The sequence below is a fragment of the Dipodomys ordii genome, unplaced genomic scaffold (assembly GCF_000151885.1).
Source record: "Dipodomys ordii isolate 6190 unplaced genomic scaffold, Dord_2.0 Scaffold15, whole genome shotgun sequence".
NCBI lineage: Eukaryota > Metazoa > Chordata > Mammalia > Rodentia > Heteromyidae > Dipodomys > Dipodomys ordii.
The window spans coordinates 16016012-16024502 of NW_012267231.1; positions in this window are offsets into that span (position 1 = coordinate 16016012).

Here is an 8491-nt window from a genome sequence, read left to right on the forward strand (position 1 = left end):
TCAAGCCCATGACCACCACCAACACTAACAACAAAATCTGTTTAGCGAAGGGAAGCAAACACTTAAATGACCCATTTCTTCTCACATTGGTCTTTGAAGATTCTGGATCCCAAAGGTAACCCTAGAGAAGGCCCTGCGGCTTAGGAGCTGCAGAGGTCTTATGATTGCATGCTAGTCAGGCACGTGGGGAGTGGTAGCTTGTGGGTTAGCTCAGTTTCTGCTCTTTGGCTGGCAGCCTGGCCTTACCGGCAGGTGAGAAAGAAGACTGACACTGTCACCTTTTGGGCAGGTGTCAGCAGGGCCCAGAGCCAGGAGATTTCAAAATGTAAGGAAATCTTTCACTACAGGAGTTGCTGGCTTTGGGCTTATAGAAGGGTAAATTTCTAGACTATTCCTCCAAGCCCACTAAGAGTGAGAAAGGACCTCTCAGTCATACACAGTGTGTGAAGTAGACGTTGCTTTTCTGAGGACTGTTTATTTGGTGCCAGGAATGGGGCTTGAACTCGGGGCCTAGGCCTTGTACCTTAGCTTTTTCCCTCAAAGTGGCTGGTGTGCTCTACTGCTTGAACCACAGCTCTACTTCTAGCTTTTTGCTGGTTTTAATTGGAGGTAAGCGTCTCAGAGAGTTTTCTGCCTGGGTTGGCTTTGAACCGTGATCCTCAGATCTCAGCCCCCTGAGTAGGCTTTCAAGCATGAGTCACTATGCCTGACCTCTATTTTATCAGTGTATAGAGAAATTTTGAGTGTCCATAGCCCCTAATTCACTCATGAAACTCAACCCTGTGGTTACAGGAGGTTACCACTGCCAGTGTGTGTGTATGACCATGTACGCAGGCACGCATGCAGGTTAGTATTCGCGTCCTGGCTGGCCAACAGGCTCCGTTCCCAGATCCGGTGCATGGCAGTGTCAGCACTGTCACTCACTGCAGGGTCTGACGTCAGAGCTGGGTGCCCTGCGTCACTGGGGCGTGATTGTAGCAGGCACTTCCGCTCCAGAGCCTTCACCAGCCTATGGAGGCCTGGTCCTAGGCCTTGTGCCTAGAAACGCCCTGTGCCCTGTGGCCAGCCAGCGTGGGGCCTCCCAAGGGAGCTTTTCCTTGACTGGTGCCCGCCAGGGCTCTGTGCCCAGCATCTGTGCCCAGTGTAGTAACCACCAACCACAGACAAATGTAAGGTTGGTCTGTTCTTTCTTGTGTCCGTGCTGAGGCTTGAACTTAGGGCGTAGGTGCTGTCCCTGAGCTTTTTCACTCAAGGTTGGCATTAGGCCACTTGTGCCACATCTCCACTTCCAGCTTTTTGGTGGCTCATTGGAGATAAGAGTCTCAAGGACTTTCCTGTCCGGGCTGGCTTCAAACCATGATCCTCACCACCTACAGAGTCCATAGGATTATAGGCATGAGCCATAGCACTCAGCCACATCAGGTGTTGGTTTTTTATCCGTGGTGGGACTTGAACTCTGGGCCTGGACACTGTCCCTCAACTCTTCAGCTCAAGGCTAGTGCTCTACCACTTGAGCCACAGCGCCACTTCTGACCTTTTCTGTTTATGTGGAGCTGAGGAATTGAACCCAGGACCTCATGCATATGGGGTAAGCACTCTACCACTGAGCCACCTTCCCAGCCCAGGTTTGGTTTTTGTTTTGTTTTGTTTTTGCCAGTCCTGGGGTTTGAACTCAGGACCTGGGTTCTGTCCCTGATCCTCTCTGTGCTCAAAGCTAGTGCTCTACCACTTGAACCACAGCTCCACTCCTGGCTTTTTCTGTTTATGTGGTACTGAGGAATCGAACCCAGGGCCTCATGCATGCAAGGCAAGCGCTCTACCACTGAGCCAACTTCCCAGCCCATCCCTGAGACTCTTAAGCTCCAGTGAACCACTGAAAAGTCAGAAGTGGAGGTGTGGATGAAGTGGTAGAGTGCCAGCCTTGAATGAGAAAACTAAGGTTCAGTGCCCAAGCAGAGTTCAAACCCCAGCACCAACACACACACACACACACACACACACACACACACACATCTTGACGCTGGATTCTGAGCTTCTGTTGCTCATGGCTCCCTTTGCTAACATCCCTGCCCTCTTCCCCCCTTCCTTCCCCAGTTCAAAACCAGCCTGGCCAGGAAAGTCTGTGAGACTCTCTTATCTCCAGTTAACCAGCAAAAAAGCTGGAAGTGGAAGTGTGGCCCAAATGATATAGAGCACCAACAGCCTTGAGTGGAAAAGCTAAGGGACAGTGCCCAGGCACTGAGTTCAAGCTTTATTATCAACACACACATATATATACAATTCACTTGACAAAGAACCATAGTGTTCCCTGGGTACTGCTTGTGTTATCCAGCACTAGCTTGCATGGGAGTTGGAGTACATCGTGCAACTGTTGCAGTCCAGGCCTGGCGTGGCCAGGAGGCTGTCCCTGCCATGACCAGCAGGGGTCAGTATTCTCTCACAGAGGACCTGTGGGGAGCTCTCACAGGGGCTGGAAAGGTTTATTTAATTTTTCACTTTCTACCAACTTCAGGTTGGGAAAAGCAATAAAGCCGCCAGCTGGGGATGCCAGCCAGGCCAGGGGGGGAAGGGAAGAGGGTCCTTTGGCTTCTTGGAGACGAGGCGCTGTTTTTGGTGAAGGGCCTAACTGCTTGGGCCCAGAACCATTAGTCACAGCTGGCCAGCTAGAGCCTAGTGTCTGGGAGGAGGGGGGGGTTGGGGTGTAGCTTTGATACCCCACCCCCTCGCACCCCGCCATGCATTTCCTTTTCCCATAGCCCCCGAGTTTCCGGATGAGTGGATGGGGGCGGGGAGTCCCATCTCAGGAAACAGATGGGCAGCCTCAGAGCTCAGGAGAATGGTGACCCTGCCATTTCCTCCCGGCCCACGCAGTCTGTGTGTGTGTGTGTGCATGCGTGTGCATGTATGTGTATATGTGTGCATACGTGCATGCCTGTGAGGGTCAGGCTGCCGGGACCTGGAGATTCTCCATCTCTTCCCCCCTACCCCTAACACACACACCCAGGCTTTTGGCTGGGCCCCTGGGAGGATGTCTGTGTATCTGGACATCTCCCTCTCTTGAGAGGCCTCCCCTGACTTTGCCGGCCTTTCTCATTTATTATTTACTTATTACTTATTATTATTATTATTATTGCCAATCCTGGGGCTTGAACTCAGGGCCTGGGTACTGTCCCTGAGCCTCTTTGTGCTCCAGGCTAGCACTGTACCACTTGAGCCACAGCGCCACTTGAGAGTTTTTCTGAGTAGTTTATTGGAGATCAGAGTCTCCCAGACTTTTCTGCCCAGGCTAACTTCAAAGAACTATGATTGATAGATCTCAGTCTTCTGAGTAGCTAGGATTACATGTATGAGGGTATGAGCCTCTGATGCCTAGCTTTCATTTATTTATTTGGTAGTTGTGCTTTTTGTTTGTTTTCGTACTGGAGTTTGAGGGACCTGGGGCTGCCCCTTAGCTTTTTGGTTGTTGTTGGTCTTGGGACTTGAACTCTGGGCCTGGGCCCTGTCTTTGAGCTCTTCAGCTCCAGGCTACTCTACCACTTGAGCCACAGCGCCACTTCCGGTTTTCTGGGGGTTCATTGGAGATAAGAGTCTCATGGACTTTCCTCCCAGGCTGGCTTTGAACAGCAATCCTCAGATCTCAGCCTCCTGAGTAGCTAGGATGACAGATGCCCCTTAGCTTTTAAAAATTTTTTCTTTCTCAAGTCTAGGACTCTCCACTTGAGCTATAGCTCTACTTCCAGATCTTTTCAAAATACTTTTTAAAATTGTTATTATAAAGGTGATATACAGAAGGGTTACAGTTACATAAGCCAGGTAAAGAGTATTTCCAGGAGCTGGGAAGGTGGCTCAGTGGTAGAGCGCTTGCCTTGCATGCATGAGGCCCTGGGTTCGATTCCTCAGCACCCCATAAGCAAAAAGAAAAAAGCCAGAAGTGGCACTGTGGCTCAAGTGGTAGAGCGCTCGTCTTGAGCTGAAGAGCTGAGGGACAGCGCCCAGGCCCAGAGGTCAAGCCCATGACCACCACCAACACTAACAACAAAATCTGTTTAGCGAAGGGAAGCAAACACTTAAATGACCCATTTCTTCTCACATTGGTCTTTGAAGATTCTGGATCCCAAAGGTAACCCTAGAGAAGGCCCTGCGGCTTAGGAGCTGCAGAGGTCTTATGATTGCATGCTAGTCAGGCACGTGGGGAGTGGTAGCTTGTGGGTTAGCTCAGTTTCTGCTCTTTGGCTGGCAGCCTGGCCTTACCGGCAGGTGAGAAAGAAGACTGACACTGTCACCTTTTGGGCAGGTGTCAGCAGGGCCCAGAGCCAGGAGATTTCAAAATGTAAGGAAATCTTTCACTACAGGAGTTGCTGGCTTTGGGCTTATAGAAGGGTAAATTTCTAGACTATTCCTCCAAGCCCACTAAGAGTGAGAAAGGACCTCTCAGTCATACACAGTGTGTGAAGTAGACGTTGCTTTTCTGAGGACTGTTTATTTGGTGCCAGGAATGGGGCTTGAACTCGGGGCCTAGGCCTTGTACCTTAGCTTTTTCCCTCAAAGTGGCTGGTGTGCTCTACTGCTTGAACCACAGCTCTACTTCTAGCTTTTTGCTGGTTTTAATTGGAGGTAAGCGTCTCAGAGAGTTTTCTGCCTGGGTTGGCTTTGAACCGTGATCCTCAGATCTCAGCCCCCTGAGTAGGCTTTCAAGCATGAGTCACTATGCCTGACCTCTATTTTATCAGTGTATAGAGAAATTTTGAGTGTCCATAGCCCCTAATTCACTCATGAAACTCAACCCTGTGGTTACAGGAGGTTACCACTGCCAGTGTGTGTGTATGACCATGTACGCAGGCACGCATGCAGGTTAGTATTCGCGTCCTGGCTGGCCAACAGGCTCCGTTCCCAGATCCGGTGCATGGCAGTGTCAGCACTGTCACTCACTGCAGGGTCTGACGTCAGAGCTGGGTGCCCTGCGTCACTGGGGCGTGATTGTAGCAGGCACTTCCGCTCCAGAGCCTTCACCAGCCTATGGAGGCCTGGTCCTAGGCCTTGTGCCTAGAAACGCCCTGTGCCCTGTGGCCAGCCAGCGTGGGGCCTCCCAAGGGAGCTTTTCCTTGACTGGTGCCCGCCAGGGCTCTGTGCCCAGCATCTGTGCCCAGTGTAGTAACCACCAACCACAGACAAATGTAAGGTTGGTCTGTTCTTTCTTGTGTCCGTGCTGAGGCTTGAACTTAGGGCGTAGGTGCTGTCCCTGAGCTTTTTCACTCAAGGTTGGCATTAGGCCACTTGTGCCACATCTCCACTTCCAGCTTTTTGGTGGCTCATTGGAGATAAGAGTCTCAAGGACTTTCCTGTCCGGGCTGGCTTCAAACCATGATCCTCACCACCTACAGAGTCCATAGGATTATAGGCATGAGCCATAGCACTCAGCCACATCAGGTGTTGGTTTTTTATCCGTGGTGGGACTTGAACTCTGGGCCTGGACACTGTCCCTCAACTCTTCAGCTCAAGGCTAGTGCTCTACCACTTGAGCCACAGCGCCACTTCTGACCTTTTCTGTTTATGTGGAGCTGAGGAATTGAACCCAGGACCTCATGCATATGGGGTAAGCACTCTACCACTGAGCCACCTTCCCAGCCCAGGTTTGGTTTTTGTTTTGTTTTGTTTTTGCCAGTCCTGGGGTTTGAACTCAGGACCTGGGTTCTGTCCCTGATCCTCTCTGTGCTCAAAGCTAGTGCTCTACCACTTGAACCACAGCTCCACTCCTGGCTTTTTCTGTTTATGTGGTACTGAGGAATCGAACCCAGAGCTTCATGCATGCTAGGCAAGCAACACTATACTATTAAGCCACATTCTAAGCCCCTGACATCATGCTTTTTTAATGTGGCAGACCCAAGACCCAGCCCATGGCTCCTCTGAGCTTTTGGCTAAGTGAATGGAGAGAGGACAAAGCCACAGGGCTGATGACTCACACCTAGTGACTTCCCAGGAACTCCAGAAGAAGAAGGCTGGGCCTGCCTGCCGCCTTGCCTGGGTCTGTGGGGGTGGGGGCTGTCAGGGAGGGGCATGGGGAGGATCCAACCATTCCCTGAACTGCAGGTGAGCCGTGTAATTACTGTACAGCCTGTGGGTTAGCCACAGGGTAGTCCGGCTGAACAGCTGGTCTGAGAATCTGAGAGGAAAGCCCTGGAGCAATGGTAACACTCAGGAGAGGAGGCCAGACAGAGCCTGGTGGGCGGGGGACCCTGCTGGGGGACCGGAGAGTCAGGGTAGTGCTAAGAGCAGCAGACTCCTCCCCCCACCCCACCCACTGTACAAAGGCAATATCAGTTTGCCGGTATTTCTGAGCTGGCAATTTTGGAGATGAGAAAGCTGGGAGTAGAGGGCTGGGAACATAGCTTAGTGGTAGAGTGCTTGGAACCCTGGGTTCCATTCCCCAGTGCCATATACACAGAAGAAGCCACAAGTGGCACTGTGGTTCAAGTGGTAGAGTGCTAGCCTTGAGCAAAAGAAGCTCAGTAATAGTGCCCAGGTCCTAAGTTCAAACCCCAAGAATGGCCCCCAAAAAAGGAGTAGATAAAGATGAACCCAGCCAGGTGCTGGTGGCTCACACCTGTAATCCCAGCTACTCAGGAGGCCGGAGATCTGAGGATTTCGGTTCAAAGCCAGCTCAGGCAGAAAAGTCCATGAGACTCTTATCTCCAAGAAACCACCAGAAAACTGGAAGTGGCACTGTGGCTCAAGTGGTAGAGCACTTGCCTTGAGCTGAAGAGCTGAGGGACAGCGCCCAGGCCCAGAGTTCAAGCCCCATGTCCAACAGAAAGAAAAGAAAAAGATAAACCCACAGTGAGTGTTCTTTTCTGTTTGTTTAATTGTGTTTTTGGCAGGGAAGTCAAATCATACTGTTGAGAGGATTAGAGGTGAGGAGGGACCAAAAAAAGCACCGGAGTGAAATCAGCCATGAGTAAGCAAGCTACGATCTCCTGCCCTCCTCATTGTTGCTGGGAAAAAAAGCACAGAATGTACCAAGTGCTTGCCATCCGAGCTACTCAGGAAAGTGGAGATGTGGAAGATCCAAGTTCAAAGCCAGCCCTCGGCAGGAAAAATCCCTTTTGATTAGCCAGCCAAAAGCCAAAAATGGAGCCATGGCTCAAGTGGTAGAGCACCAGCCTTGAATAACAACAACAAAATGCTATGAGACAATGCACAGACCTCGAGTTCAAGCCCCAGGACTGACACAGAAGGAAGAAAAGTAGGATGAAGGATGTGATCTGTGCTGAGGTCACAGATTTGTAGTTGGTGGCCTTGAGGATGTACAGGAAACATCCAAGGGCCAGGGCCTGGGGGGTCACTGTTGTCTGTTTATCAAAGAGATGAGGGAGGGCAGGGCCACACATTTCTACAGACAGGCTTTCGGGTACATGGAACAGCGTTTAGACGAGAACCGAGAACCGTTGTCACACAGGCGGAAGTGGGTGCCAGAAAAAGACCTATCAAAGCAAGTTTAGGTCTTGGAGCTGAGACAAAACTTTTTTTTTTTTTTCAGTTGCTTATAGAGCTTTAACTCAGGGCCTGGGTCCTGTCCCTGAGCTTTGTTGTTGTTGTTGTTCAAAACTAGCGCTCTACCATTTTGAGCCACAGCTCTACTTCCAGGTTTTTGGTGGTTCAGTGGAGATCAGAGTCTCCCAGACTTTCCCCGCCGGGGCTGGCTTTGAACCTTGATCCTCAGATCTCAGCCTCTTGAGTGTCTGGGATTCCAGGGGTGAGCCATGTGGCGCTGGCGCTAGGCTCTTATTTATTTATTTTTTTGTAAGCTAGCATTAACATTGTTTTTTCCTGGGAGTCTTCAGTCACCTCTAAGTGTCTATTTGTTTATTTAATCTTGTTCTTTTGCTTACAAATATCTGCTCCTCTGGCTGTGCCTACTTGGGTGTGAAAGCTTCTTGGAAACACTTATCTTCCTTGCTGGGAATGAGATGTTCGGTTGGGAGCCCTGGGAATTAGATTTCCTTCCCAGCTCACCATACTCCCAGAGTCATTTGGGCTTTCCAGAAAAGACTTCACCCAACTCCCACTGAGAAGACCCAGTGTTGTTAGGGCCAAGGAAAGGGAAGAGAACTTGGATCTCTCTAGATCTGGGCAGCTATTCTAGAACTGGTGTCTGCCACAACTTGCAAAGTTGAACAACTCAGCCTCGTGCAGAGTGGACGATGCAGGTGCCCTCTGGCTGTTAGGCTGGAGGCTGCGGCCGCACTGTCCAGTCGAGCCTGCCCTTGGCCTTCAGCTCTGTTTCCACCTGCACTCCTAGGCCCTCTTTGAATCATCCAACACACACCCTGAGCCTTTCCTGCCTCTTTGACCCCCATGAGTTCCTTTCTTCTCTCTCTTTTTTTTTTTTTGCCACTTGTGGGGCCTGAACTCTGGGCCTGGGCGCTGTCCCTCAGCTCTTCAGCTCAAGCCTAGCACTCTACCACTTGAGCCACAGCGCCACTTCCGGCTTTTT